The sequence below is a fragment of the Hemicordylus capensis genome, chromosome 4 (genome assembly GCF_027244095.1).
Source record: "Hemicordylus capensis ecotype Gifberg chromosome 4, rHemCap1.1.pri, whole genome shotgun sequence".
Lineage (NCBI taxonomy): Eukaryota > Metazoa > Chordata > Lepidosauria > Squamata > Cordylidae > Hemicordylus > Hemicordylus capensis.
Genome location: NC_069660.1, coordinates 40647572 through 40661172, shown reverse-complemented (window position 1 = coordinate 40661172; position 13601 = coordinate 40647572). Strand labels below are relative to the sequence as shown.

The window sequence follows — 13601 nt, the reverse complement described above, 5'->3', positions numbered from 1 at the left end:
ATACCAGCAGAGATTTGAACCAGCAACCTCTGGCTTGATAATCAAGTCATTTGATTATCCACTGCACCATTAGGTGGCTTCATGCCTACCAGAAAGTAGGTTTTTTTAAAAAAAGCTTCAAATGGAGGACCTCCATGATTGTCAACGGTTACAAGTGAACTTGAAAGAAAACCTTCACATGTTTAAAATTTTAAGAACTGTGAAACACATATACTGTATATATCTCTGTGAAGCAGGAATGTTTTTTATTATTAAATGATGTTTTACCCCATTTCCCCCAGCCACAAACTTATACAGCACAACAACTTAATCTGGTCATTCTCATGACCATAAAGGGGGTGGGGGGAAAGCAGGATTGAACCTCCCTTCCTCCCAGATGAACAAAGTGTGCTCCTCAGAGCACTCACTGAGTGCTTTTCGGTGCACCGTCACACACCCACATGATCCGCACTTTCCCTGGCAGCTGGCCTCCAGGAATCCCATAATGCACCGCATGATGAGTGCAGTGCATTGGTGGATTCCTCCATGAGTCAGGCAGTCTAGGCATCTGATTCTGTCTTCTGGCATGCAGCCAGAGCACATAGACGATCCTGAACCTGCGGTGAGGTCACGCTTGCACCCTCTAACCCTGGTTAAGGGCCAGGGTTAAAAGTCATGCTAGAGGGGGCAGAAGTGCAGGGATCAGGAGCGATCCTGGCGCTCCACATGAGCAGCCCAGGCCAGACTGCCCTAGCCTGGGTTGGGCTGCTTGTGTGAATAGTGTCAGTGTCTAACCAAGCATATTGATGGAATGATGGTTCTTGAAGGAAGATTAACATGGAGACCTAATGGGAAACAGCATGTGGAAAGGACTGAACTCCTTTGTATGAAAGCTCCATTATTTTATTTACTTTCCAGTACTGGGAAATATACCAACCACCAATGAGCTAACCCTGTGAAATGCTGTGGAATATTCTTAGAACTCAATTGGAGATTGCAGTCCTCCATGTTTTGCTTGAAACACTAATCCCAATGCATTATTACATTTCAAGTGTTCCAACACAGTCAGCGGCAAGGGAGTTTATTCAAATTTGGCATAACACTTCTAGACATCAAGGGGAAAAACTGGTATTTTTAAAAGGGAATGCTACCTTTTTCTTTTGCAAGTTTTGTCCCTGCTCTTGGAATTTATCCTTGGTATCTAATTTTTTTCCCCCCATCACCATGGCTTATAATTAATTCATCTGTAACTTTGGCCAGTGGAGGTGAATCAGCAATGAGGGCCTTTCAAGCATTCCAATGGTTCACTCATTTCCTGGAGTTAGAGTGCAAACTGAAGACTAAGCAATAATGAATGAGTTGTGAACTTGAACTAATGCACAGCAGGGTGATATCCGAGGGCCAAGACAGGCTTAGTGACCAAAACCAATTCTTCTTTCTGTTCTCAGAATAGAAAATGTATCTTTTTACAATGGAGTTTCTGAAGCAGCTCTGGAAGAACTTAATGGCGGCTTGCAACAAAAGTCAAGTCCCCTTCCCCCTCTGTTCCTTGGCAGAGGGGAGCTTTGGTCCTTGGCAATGCCAAGTTAACTGGCTTTATTAGGCAGTTGAAAAAACAAGCAGGATTTCCCACACACCAAAATGAAGCAGATGGGAGGACAAAGACTTGCCCCATTGGCAGCATCCAGGTAGAATCACCAACGGAGCCCATCTCTTTAAGGCCTACAGCTCTCGTGCTCCTTCCCCATCACAGATTGTTAGGGGGTCCTGTTGCATTTACAAGCAGCTTTGTGTTGTGGTGAGCTGAGCTGGGAGGTAGAGCACAGGTAACAACAGCTGTTGCAAGTGGCTGAAGTTATTGTGCTATTGTTAAGCGGGACATTGTGCACAGTTCTGGCTTTTCTGGGAACAGCAGGTATGACACAGTAGAGTAGCAAGCACCCGAGTGGTTTGGCCCCTGCTTGGATACCTGAGAGCACAGCATACCAGAGCTGGCCTGACTGAAGTGCCGAGAAAGTAAGACAGCTCTCAAAAGAGACTCAAGCAGCCACACACTGGTCTCAGAAGAGAAAAACCTTGAGCAGCGATGGGGGGGGCACTTTTTTCATTCTGAAAAAGTCTTTATTTAAGACTTAAAATGAGAATGACTGAAAAAAGTGAGAAGACAGAAAGATAGAATAAACCAAAACTAAATTAAAGAGAAAAGGAAAGAGGTTCATTTATTTATTTATTGACAGCTCATCTCACACGAAGTTGGGCAGAAGGTCTCCCAAAGTCACTATCATGGTGGTTGGACTGAGGGACGTAATCTGTGAGGGGCTATAAGTGTATGTCACCAAGGGGGTGGGGCTATCGCCAAAAAGCACATAGCTTACAGCTCTAGAAGGTTCCAAGGTCCTGTCTATGCAGGGGCAGACATCCAAAGGGTGGAGGAAAATAGGACCACCAACAAGAACAGAAACATAACTGGAATGTTTGGGCTATACTACATACAATGTTTTAGTAATACTTAGTAATCAAGTTCAAAGCACAATACTACCTTTCTAATGTTGCATGCATGTGGTTTGTTTTCTAATCTCAATAAATTGATCAAACAAAAACACAGTCTCTGCTGAGAAGGGGAGGGAAGAAGACACCACAGACAAACTCAGAGAGGAAGGGTGTGTGTGTGTGTGTGTGTGTGTGTGTGTGTGTGTGTGTGTGTGTGTAGCAGCACGGAAACAGAGAGAAGACAAGGGAACAAACACGACAGACAGTGGCTGTTATCAGTGCCTGGGGGAAGAGGGGAGGATTTCAAGTGGAGAATCTCCAGGAAAGACAAAGGAGCTACATAATTACCCATCTAGGCTTGGTAGTCAGGCACAAAATTCCAGTTCGAGTCACTCAGGTTGGCACCGAGTAGGAAACCAGCATCTCGGAGCTGGACCAGATGATGTTGTCATGGGAGACTTAACTCACATGCCTTGTCATGCCAAACAAGCTCTCTCTATGGCAGGCCTGTTCAACATAGGCCCCCCCCAGCTGTTTTTGGACTACAACTCCCATAATCCCCACCCACAGTGGTCAATAGCCAGGGAATATGGGAGTTATAGGCCAACATCTGCAGGAGGGGTGAAGTTGAGGAGCCCTGCCAATGGGAACTGACCTCTATCAATAATCAAGAGTTAGACAATCAGTCAGGATGGGTTGTTTTCCTTACTGCTCTGCCATATTTCCTAAAGACGACCTTTCTCATAGGATTCAGATTCTTAAATCTGCCCCTATAGCTTTCAGATGGATTTTTCCATGCCTGCCAACCAGGTACTGTAAACAATACTGAAACATGGTAGGGGGAAAATACTGACCACTTAACCATGATCTAGTGTCCTGATGTGGTACCTCCCCCCTTTTATCTTAGACTCGGCATATGCACTCCTGGTTGTTCCCCTCACCACCTACCTGGGGCTCTTTTCAATACAATTCCATCTCTGAAGAAACATGTAAATAACTTGCACAGGCAACTCAGTGCCTCTGTCTGAGTAAAGACAGAGAGGAGTGTCAGAGAAATAACAAAAGGGGGAGGTACCAGGTACCACAGCAGGGCACTGGATCATGGTTAAGTGGTCAGTATTTTCCCCCTACCATGCATTTCAATATTGTTTAGCAAGCAATTTTCACTATAGCACAACAATATTCAGACAGTTCCAGACAGAAAGATAAAAAAGTACTTTCAGCATTACAGTAGAATAACAAATTTTGTCAAGCAATGTAAGATATTGTTCAAGGCACTTTTCGCAATTATCTAAAGAAGAGTATGTCTAGTAATTTCCCCCTTTTCTCTAGGTGACTGGTTCACCCAATTTCCAGTCATGCCCCTAACCAAAGAGTCTCTGGTAGGAATATCTGGCATAGACACAGGCCTTAAGTCTATCTATTTGGGGGACACTTGAAGCTAGGCTCCAGTTGGACCCCCTAGGCCCAACAATATTATTAATATGCATAAATTCTTGGCTTGTTACTACATCATGAAGATCACAGTTGGTATCCTGTTAAAAACAAACTTAAAACCAAATTCTAAGAAGCACTCCATGCCAATGTTGCTATCTACTTTTGCAACAGCAGCAATGGAATCAGGATGATGCCTAGGCTGTGTACCTTCTCTGACAGAACAACACACACTGCATCAATAGCAACCAGCTCACATGTTCTCAACGTCTCAGCCTTTCCAACTGCTAACTCAGCTGGAACCTAACTGCTAACTTTCCAACTGCCAAGTGATACACCCCTGCTAACTTAGCAGACACACCTCTTAAAGTAGTGATTTTTTTTTTCATCAGTGAGCAGAATGAGGTTGGTTCTGGGCAGCAGTATCAAGGCAGTGTGTGTACATTTGCATTATTATGTGCCAAGAGAGAGAGAGAGAGAATATGGAAGGAAATATGTGCATTTCACAATTATATTCTATTTATAAAATTATAATATAAAATAATATGTATTCTTTTCGTGAAATTGGATTTATACCTTTATAGTGCCAAATTAAGTATGCTAGCTTTGGGGTTGAAGCTGAGCTCTTAAAATTCCATAAAACCAAAATTTATTCCGTGTGAGCTTTTCTGAAAGTAGCATCTTGATATGGTGATTGGTTTTGAAATGTTTAGAGTCGAAACGCGGCTGTTTCAGATTGAGCTCAGAACAGGCCCTTTAAGAGACTTGCATTTGGGGCAGTATACAAATATGTTAAATAAATAAAATAAATAAATAGATTTTAAGGGTGTTTTATTTCAAGCTCAAATCAGTTTGCAAATCTCTACTATCTACAATGGGAACAAAGAAAGAAAGAAAAGGTTGCCAGAATAGTAACACACTTCCAGAACAAATTCTATGCAAGTTAGTTTACAGTTAAGTTCAATAGGACTTACTACATAGTAAGTATAGTTATGATACAGCATCACTGACCAGTCATAACAGTAGTTAAGAAACATACATACATACATGACAGCATTTCTTTAACAAGGAAGTTTAAAGAATAATGCATGATCCACATATGTTCCCCAGAGCATCTTGGAGGAAGAGCAAGATAAAAATGCAATTTATAAATAAGTATAATGCAATGTCCTGTTCAAAACAGGCCTGAACTAGGAGGTCCCATGCTCAAATGTTAGCTCAGCCATTAACTCACCAGGTAGCCTCAGGCAAACGCTCTCTTAACCGGGTCCCCAACTGCAATAGAGGAATAATAATACTGACCTACTTTACAGGATTGTCATAAGTATTGCTGAGGTAATGTACTTAAAAACACTTTGAATTCTTCGTGTATAGATGTTAAAGGCTATTGTTATCTTGGACCTTTGAACACTCTATATATAGATGTGAAGGATCCTAGGGACAGGCTTCAGTTTAGTGGTAGAGCACATTCCTGCAGAAGGTCCCAGGTTCAACCACTAGCATTTCCAGGGCTGAGAAAGACTCATGTCTGAAAATAATAAAGAGCTACATGACAAAGCTGTTGCAACCATTGCATTGCTGAGGTAGTCTATCTTGACCACATTAAATTCCCCACATATAGATGTCAAAGACTGTTCTTGCTATTTTGGACCTCCAACACCTGAAATAAGGGAGGCTTGAACACTCTCTATGCTAAGAACCTCAGGGGAAAGTCCTAGCTATGGTATTATTATTATTATTTCAATTTCTATACCGCCCTTCCAAAAATGGCTCAGGGTGGTTTGCACAGAGAATAAATAAATAAGATAGCTCCCTGTCCCCAAAGCGCTCACATTCTAAAACAAAACATAAGACAGACACCAGCAACAGTCACTGGAGGTACTGTGCTGGGGGTGGATAGGGCCAGTTACTCTCCCACTGCTAAATAAAGAGAATCACCACGGTAAAAGGTGCCTCTTTGCCCAGTTAGCAGGGGTAGAGGGCATACTTTGCACGCAGACGGTGCCAGGCAAGAAAGATTCCAGTCTGAAACCCTGGAGGGCTGATGCCAGTCAGTATGGGCAGTTCTGAGCTAGGAGGTCCGATGGTTTGGCTTGGTATAGGCAGCTTCCTACGCTGAGGAGGACTTATTTCAGAGAGGTCACTGTGCCCTTAGATGGAGTACTTATTTTGGAGAAGTCACTGTTCCCTTAGATGCTGCGCTCAACTAAAGGGCTTCCCTCCAGCTCCAGAGAGGAAGCGTGAGTGTGTCAGGAGCTCATATGACAACCTGGGGGCAGGAGAAGGGGAGACGCTCATCCTTGGTCGTCTGGTTGGGCAGCGCTTCTGGGCCTCGTGGAGGCCTCCAGGGTGGTTCCGATGCATTTCTCCGCCTCGATACGCTTCCTTTCCATGAGCTTCTCCTTCCACTACCCACCACAGCACAAAGAAAAGGGGCTTGACAGGACTAGAGTAGCAGTGCCAGCCGGATGTGCACCACTGGAGTACAGAAGGAACCGGGCAGGGATGAGTGGGCTACCGTTGCCTCGCTCAGCTCAGGGACTTCTCAGGTCTCTCGGGCTGCTCACTCTGCGCCTGCCTGGCCAGCAGCGGAGAAAAGGGGGCGGCGGGAGTTCGGGAAAGTAGCAACGCTGGTGGCAAGGAAACTAGCAGCAGTGATGGGGGGGAATGGCAGTGGGCAGAAGGAGTCACAACTTTGCAGTCGGCAGTGGCAGCTGAGTGGCTGCTTGAAAAAGCTGTGCAGGTGGGTTAAATTTAGTATGCAGGTACATACCTTAGAAGGAACAGCACACCTGGCCCTTAGCAACAATGATGAACAAAGGTACCAGCTACACAGAGGTGACAGTCACAAGCCCTAGCAGCCTATAAAACTCTTTAATGTTCATCTTCTGACGTGAGCTATGCAAATGCAACAAGCAGCTATTTCTCACTGCTTATAACCAGAAATTAAGTGCCTAAGTCCATGCCATGTAGCTGGTAAGTCTACAGGAATTTTGAACTACAATGCTATTGTGTACCTTTGACGTAGCATGGAATAGCTTTGTGAAATCAGTAAGTGGCAGGTGTCCTGTGCTACTGTGACAACACAATGGTCTAGGTCTGCCCGTGATACCAATGCAACACCACAAACCATGATTCCTGCAGCCCATCTTGACTATTGATACTCAACAGTGGAATTCGATGTGAGGCCTGCTCTCGAATTCTTTACCATAAAACAGTGCTTCTTCCTAAATCATGGTTTCACACTCTTGCCTTTCAAAATAACTAAAAGAATGGGATCCTCTCTCAAAACTCCAGTTTTTACTATGCAACAATTGGAGGCTTTTGAGCAGATTCAATTTTACATCTAAACAAAGAGGAGAAAATAAATGCAACTTTTTCAGCTACTTGTGGCCTAATTGGAAATGTGGAATAAATTAGGACACAAAAGTGCCCAGGGATAGTTAAAGCAAAAATAGTCTTTTAGCAGCTTTGCATATTTAAGCATGAAGCAGGAAGAAATTAACTGATAATCTTCAATGCAAAGTTAATGCCGTTCTCATATGCTCGCTAATGCAGAAAGGGTGTTATGAGTCAGATTTTCAGTTTTTATAAACATTGGCACCTTTCTTTACCAAAACTGGCCATAGCACTCTCCATGATTACTTGCTATATGGGTAGAGAACAACTAATGTAATGTGGTTCATTTCTTACAGGAAAATAGCGGTAGAAAAGTACAGCATAATTGCCAGTTAATAAATATTCCTGTACAACACAGGTGAAGCATTTGCAGTCCCCATGGTTATATCTGTGCAGCTACAAGATCTTAATGTAATCCCATGAGCCCCAGGGCATGTGTTTCCTTTCCTTCAGTAGAAAAACATGTGCACATTTGCATATGTGGTATTGAAACTTTTAGGAAAGCAAACTAATCAACTCAAGAACCACAAGTGGCATTACTAGAGACAAAATATTAGGCTGAGTGCAGCTGCTTCTAACAATTTTCTGTACGGATGGTTCATTGGAAGGGTTTCTTTAGATGCAGAGATTGACTGCATTTCGGGTCATAGGAAGCTATCTTATACCGAGTCAGGCTACTGGTCCATCTAGCTCAGTATTGTCTACACAGACTGGCAGCAGCCTCTCCAAGGTTGCAGGCAGGAGTCTCTCTCAGCCCTCTTGGAGATGCCAGTGAGGGAACTTGGAACCTTCTGCATGCAAATGCTCTTCCCAGAGTAACCCCATCCCCTAAGGGGAATATCTTACAGTGTTCACATGTAATCTCCCATTCAAATGTAAACCAGGATAGACCCTGCGTAGCAAGGGGGACAATGCAGCAGTAAGCAGAAGCTTATTGGACAACCAAGAGGAAAAGCAACAGCCATTTCCTATATAATATTTGATTCTCTTGCTTTAATAAACTGGAGCCACTAGCCTTATGCAGACATTTAGTCTGGAGAAGAGAAAACTAATGGCAGATATGATAAGCCTTCTTCAAATATCTGAAAGGTTGTCACAGAGAAGCAAGAGTGGACTTCTCTGATGCTCCTGAGGCCAAGACTAGAGCCAGCGGGCTGGAATTATAAGGAAGCAGGTTTACACTAGACATGTCCTTAAATGGAAGAGCTCCTCAACAGTGCCCTGTGCAGTGGTGGGCTCTCCTTTGATGGAGGTTTTCAAAGAGAGGCTAGGCTGTTTGAATCAACATCCATGATCTGTCAAGGATGCTGCAGCAGATTTCCTACACTGATTGGAATAGAAGATCTCCAAGGTCCCTTCCAGCTCTAACATCCTATATTATACTCCGCATGGAGAATCAACACATTAAAGGGAAGATGGGAGGGCACCGGTTAACTAAGCCCCCCTCCCAAGGAATATCTTACAGTGTTCACATACAGTCTCCCATTGCAATGCAAACCAGGGTGGACCCTGCTTAGCAAAGGGGACAATTCATGCTTGCTACCACAAAACCAGCTCTCCTGCCATGCTCTAAATCATGTGGAGAACATTTACCCATGTTTAATGCTTGCCTTTGCAGACCTGCACTGAAGATGAGGACATGTGGGGGCATAGCTAGCTTGTGCATCAGTGTGGGGGCATGGCTAGAAGGCACAGTCCCACTGCCTGCCATATGTTATTGCTCTACACACTTACACATTTGCCTGAAGATGGCTACAATATTGTGCTTTTCCATATGGTCTTGACAGCATGAGGTTGATGGAGGAGTGTGGGTTGTTCATGCTGTTGGGCAAGGGACTGACGAGCTAGCTTTCAGTTCCTTTCACCTTTGATTTTATGCTAGAGAAGAATGCAGAGAGTGAAGTCTTCTAGACCTAGCAGACCTTCAAAGTTAAATTGTAGAGCAAGCAAACAAATATACCTGGCTTGCCATCGCCTCTTTCATCATCCTAGGGTCTGAAGAATTCTCAGATAAAAAGCTGTTTCCAAACCTGCCGTGCAAAGAAGGTCCAGTTGGTGGGCTTGCCTCCTTCCAGTTAGAACTAAGAATGCATTGCTTTCAGTGTGTCAGGGCACAGTCAGAACATTATTTTTTAAAGTTATATTCCTGCCGTCTAACTCTCTTCCTCACTTAAGCAGTGCTTCCACTTGCCATTTTTTACTTTCATATTGTTTTTATACTTCCCTCAAGTTGCTTTCATAACACCTTGTGTTACTTCTTGATGTCAAGGTGGGAATTTGTTTGATACACACTTGCTGTCTCGTTTCATTTAAAATCACTACCTAACTGTCATGTCCTCTCTGGCATAAAAAATTAAGTGCTCTTTTGTAGAAATGTTAAATCAGGCCCCAGCCTATAATCAAAGACAGAAAACAAGATATTGCTTTGGTAAACTGTTTTGCTTGATGCATTCTTCTTATATTAAAATTTGTAATATGCTGTTCTAAAAACATTATGATACAAAATAGTTCACAGACAATATTTCAAACATAACAAAACTATGTGCATAATACATAGCACTAACAAAAATATTAATGTGAAAAGTAGAATTAGGATATAGTTTTCAAATTCATTTTAATGTCAAATGCCAGTTAAAAAGAACAATTAACTTTCTTAGCTCTCACTGTGTGCACATGCAAATTTTCACACATACTATATACTAGACAGGGGCGTAGCAAGGTTGGAGTGGGCCCAGAGACAAGATTTTAAAATGGGGCCCCCCCACTCAAAGTCCAGGGCCTCCGCACACCCCAGGCCCCCAAGGATTTAAGTCTGATATTCCAAAATAAGTATGCTGCCTGGAAATACATTTCACTGAATACACACACGCACACGTCACAATATATAGTGATCTACATTGAGTACTATACATTTGTTTTACTTTTAATGCCTAGAACACACTAGAAAGATGAATGATTAAAATGGGCCCCTCGCTGCAGATTAGCAAAGGAGACTTTCAGCCATGCAGGGTGAGCCTATGTTTGTCTTCTTAGAATTCTGAACAAATTCAGTCAAGTTCGATTCCAGGAGATTTTTCACAGGAGGCTTTTAAAGCCCTTTAAGACACATCTCCTCTGGAATGGAGGTGCTGCATTCACATGTTGGCCAGATTGACCCTGAAGTCCCTGCAAGTTATTGGGGAGCAGTTCACACACAAGAAAAATAAAATAAAATAAAAGCAGAAGACATGCTTCACAGTTCTCACTCAGACCTTCTGGGTTGCAAAACAACTTGAACATAAGTGCATTTATAAATGAATGAATAAAATAAATATAATACTGTTTTTTCCAGAAGTTTTTGTAATTTTCTGCCATGAAACAAGCCACTTATAGGACTTTTTAGATAGTTTTTTTTAAGCCAGCAAATTTTCCAAGCCGTTTAAAAATAAATATTCAGAGACTTCTCAGTCCCTCCCCCCCATATCAAAGCCCTATGGCAAGCAGATCCCTATATATCCGGGTGTGGGGGTGTGTGGGAAAGGTAACCACAAAAAGGAGTTCACACTCTACCTGGCAAATGCTGGTCTGGGTTAAGCAGGGCAGCAAGGGGTCTTCTGCTGCAGAGAACACTCTGGCTGCCTCCTCCTTCCTGGCTGGCTTGGGCCCTACTGGAGTTCAGGCTTCACAGAGGCCTACACCAGACCTCCGTGGAAGCCCCGCCCACCCGCCGATCAGCTGAGAGGTGGGAGAAAAGGAGCTCTTTGCAGCGTGTCTGCTGCTCGATTGCTGGCCAGGAGAAGAAGCTGGAGAGACGGCGAACAGGGCAAGTGGCTGAGGAGCCTTGGGACTGGGCAGGGGGCAATGGGGAGTCACGTGAGGTGCCTCTGGGGGGCCCCTCCAGGCAGTGGGGCCCCCAGACAACTGTCTCCCCTTGCCCTATCATTGTTACGCGCCTGATACTAGAACTTGTAAAAATCCAAGGGGTTTGGATAACTTCATGGAGGAGAGGTCTGTCATTGGCTACTAGTAGTTGGAGGGCTGTGGGCCGCCTCTGAGTACCAGTTGCACGGGAGTAACAGCAGGAGAGAGGGCATGCCCTCAACTGCCTGTGGCTTCCAGTGGCATCTGGTGGGCCACTGTGCGAAACATGATGCTGGACTAGATGGGCCTTGGGCCTGATCCAGAAGGGCTGTTCTTATGTACCTCTGTGCTAAATATGGGATATCAACATATATAAATATTAAAAGGTTCCTTATATCAAGTCAGATCACTGGTCCATCTAGTTCAGTACCATCTCTACTAACTGGCAGTAGCTTTCCAGAGTCTCATACAAGAGTTTCCCCCACTCCTCCATGGAGATACCTGCAAAGATGAATGCAAGGCATGAGTCCATCAAGTGGACCAGTCACTAGTCAAGTGACTAATGGCCTTGGTGGCCAGAACATACAGCACTGTATTCACAGGAACTGCTAATAAGCACTTTGCTTTAAAAACTAACTCTTTGACTGAAGATGACCAAGCCCTCTCAGGTTTTTAATTAAAAAATACTGTTGGTTAATTTTATGGTTTTTAAATTATTGTATTGTTTTAACTTTTATATGTGTTTGAATTGTTGTTAGCCGCCCAGAGATGTAAGTTTGGGCAGGGTATTAATTAATTAATTAATAATTTAATCTAATTTAATTTAATGTCTAGAAAGTTGCAAAAAGCATGTGCAATATTTTGTAACTTTGTGTCACGCCCTCGATCTCCAACAGCGAGGAGGAAGGGGAAGCTGTCAACTTTCCAGCCGATTCAGGAGTGTCTGAGGGGCAGAGCCCAGCTGTCAGTGTTCATGAAACGGCTGTGGTAGATCCAACTAATGATTCAGAGCAGGCACAACAACCTGAGACAGCAGAAATCATGAAGAACCAATCCGAAGAGGAGCTATGTAATCAACCCCCCACTGACTCCAAAACAGCGGCGTATTACGAGACGCAGGACGCAATTAGAGACTATTAGGAGGAGCAAACGCCTCTTGCAGAGGGCTGATAAGCCTTGAATTCCTGCCAGCTGGGAGCTCTCGGCTTGCACTATAAATCATGTCACCAGCTTTCTACTCACTGCTGAAAAGCAATATTCGTCAACCTCCGTGTCAACAGCATGCAGCCAAGTCTGGTCAAGATGAAATTTCTGAGCCGTATCCTGTTGCAGCAGCTCCCTCCCCCCCCCCAAAAAAAAACATGTCACAGCCGCGGGATGGCAGCAGCTGTACTGAGCTGGCGACAAAAGGAAAGTCTCCCCCTTTACATTAAAACACCGCTGCCTGTGCAGCAGAATGGGGTGGCGGCAGCTGCAGTGGGAAGGGTTGTGGTGTCTGTTGTCGGGGGTAAGTTCCCTCATTTACCTTAGAGCAGCATCTGCTGCCACTGCTCAAAGGAGAAGCAAGGGATAGCTGCTTCCAGCTCCCCTCCCCCCCCCATGGGTGCACGCCCCATCGCACTCATGGGGTTTGGATGTCCAAAATGGGCTGCAATGGGGGCTTCACTCATTTGGGAGGGAGGGAGCTGGAAGGAGCTCTCCCTCTCCGTTCCTCCGCACAGCAGATGCTGCTTCGAGGTCAACGGGGGAACTCCCTCCCCGTACCAGACACCACAGCCCTTCCCGGTGCAGCCGCTGCTTCCCCATCCCACCATTCAGGCAGCGGCATTGCAATGTAAAAGGGGGGGCATTCCTCTCATCTCCACAGCTGCCGCTGTGTGGCCTTCGCTGCCCCCTATCCTGCTGCAGCAGCAGTATTTTTAAAAAGGAAAAGGGGGCTTCCCTCTCGCCACCCCTACCCTCTCTGTGGCAGTGGGGACGGCAAATCCTTGGCTGCCTATGGACGGCAAAAGGCTTAGTCCGCCACTGTGTGGAATTCATAGACTTCCAGCTTCCTTTTCATGCCATCCCCCTTGTGCTTCAGACTGCAGAGAAGGAGCTTCAGCCATCCTTCTTTTAATCCTAGTGGCTCCATCCTTCAACCTTTCTCCTCCCGAGGAACCAAGATTATCCCTCAGGGCACATCTGCCTTCTCCTTGGCACAAACCTGCTCTGACCTAAAAACCCGGTATACCTCCCACAACCACAAGAAGAGTTTGCTGGCTCCCCTGTAGCCTTACCCTTCACTCTCTGCACATTACACCTGTTAACTAGCCAGCTGTGTTCCCCTTCCTCTGCACCTCCACCAACTGATTGGCTGATGGATTCCAACCACCAATTTATTCAACTCCAAATGTGTCAGGCAACCTTGCTTTACAGTGCCGTTTCACCCCTGAATATCTGAAAGTTGTACTTAGCAT

At 44.6% G+C, this 13601-nt stretch overlaps 1 protein-coding gene and 1 long non-coding RNA gene across 16 annotated transcripts in view; both read right to left on the bottom strand.

Annotated features, from left to right (window-relative positions):
* The window catches only part of PTPRT (protein tyrosine phosphatase receptor type T), a 938880-nt gene that overhangs the window by 839550 nt on the left and 85729 nt on the right, over positions 1 to 13601 (bottom strand). The gene's annotated exons all lie outside the window — the stretch shown is intronic.
* Positions 4724 to 11062, bottom strand: LOC128322518 (uncharacterized). The gene is made up of 3 exons (XR_008305748.1): positions 10852 to 11062; positions 9263 to 9695; positions 4724 to 5178 (listed from the first exon to the last, which is right to left on the bottom strand). It is a non-coding gene; the product is annotated as an uncharacterized LOC128322518 (long non-coding RNA).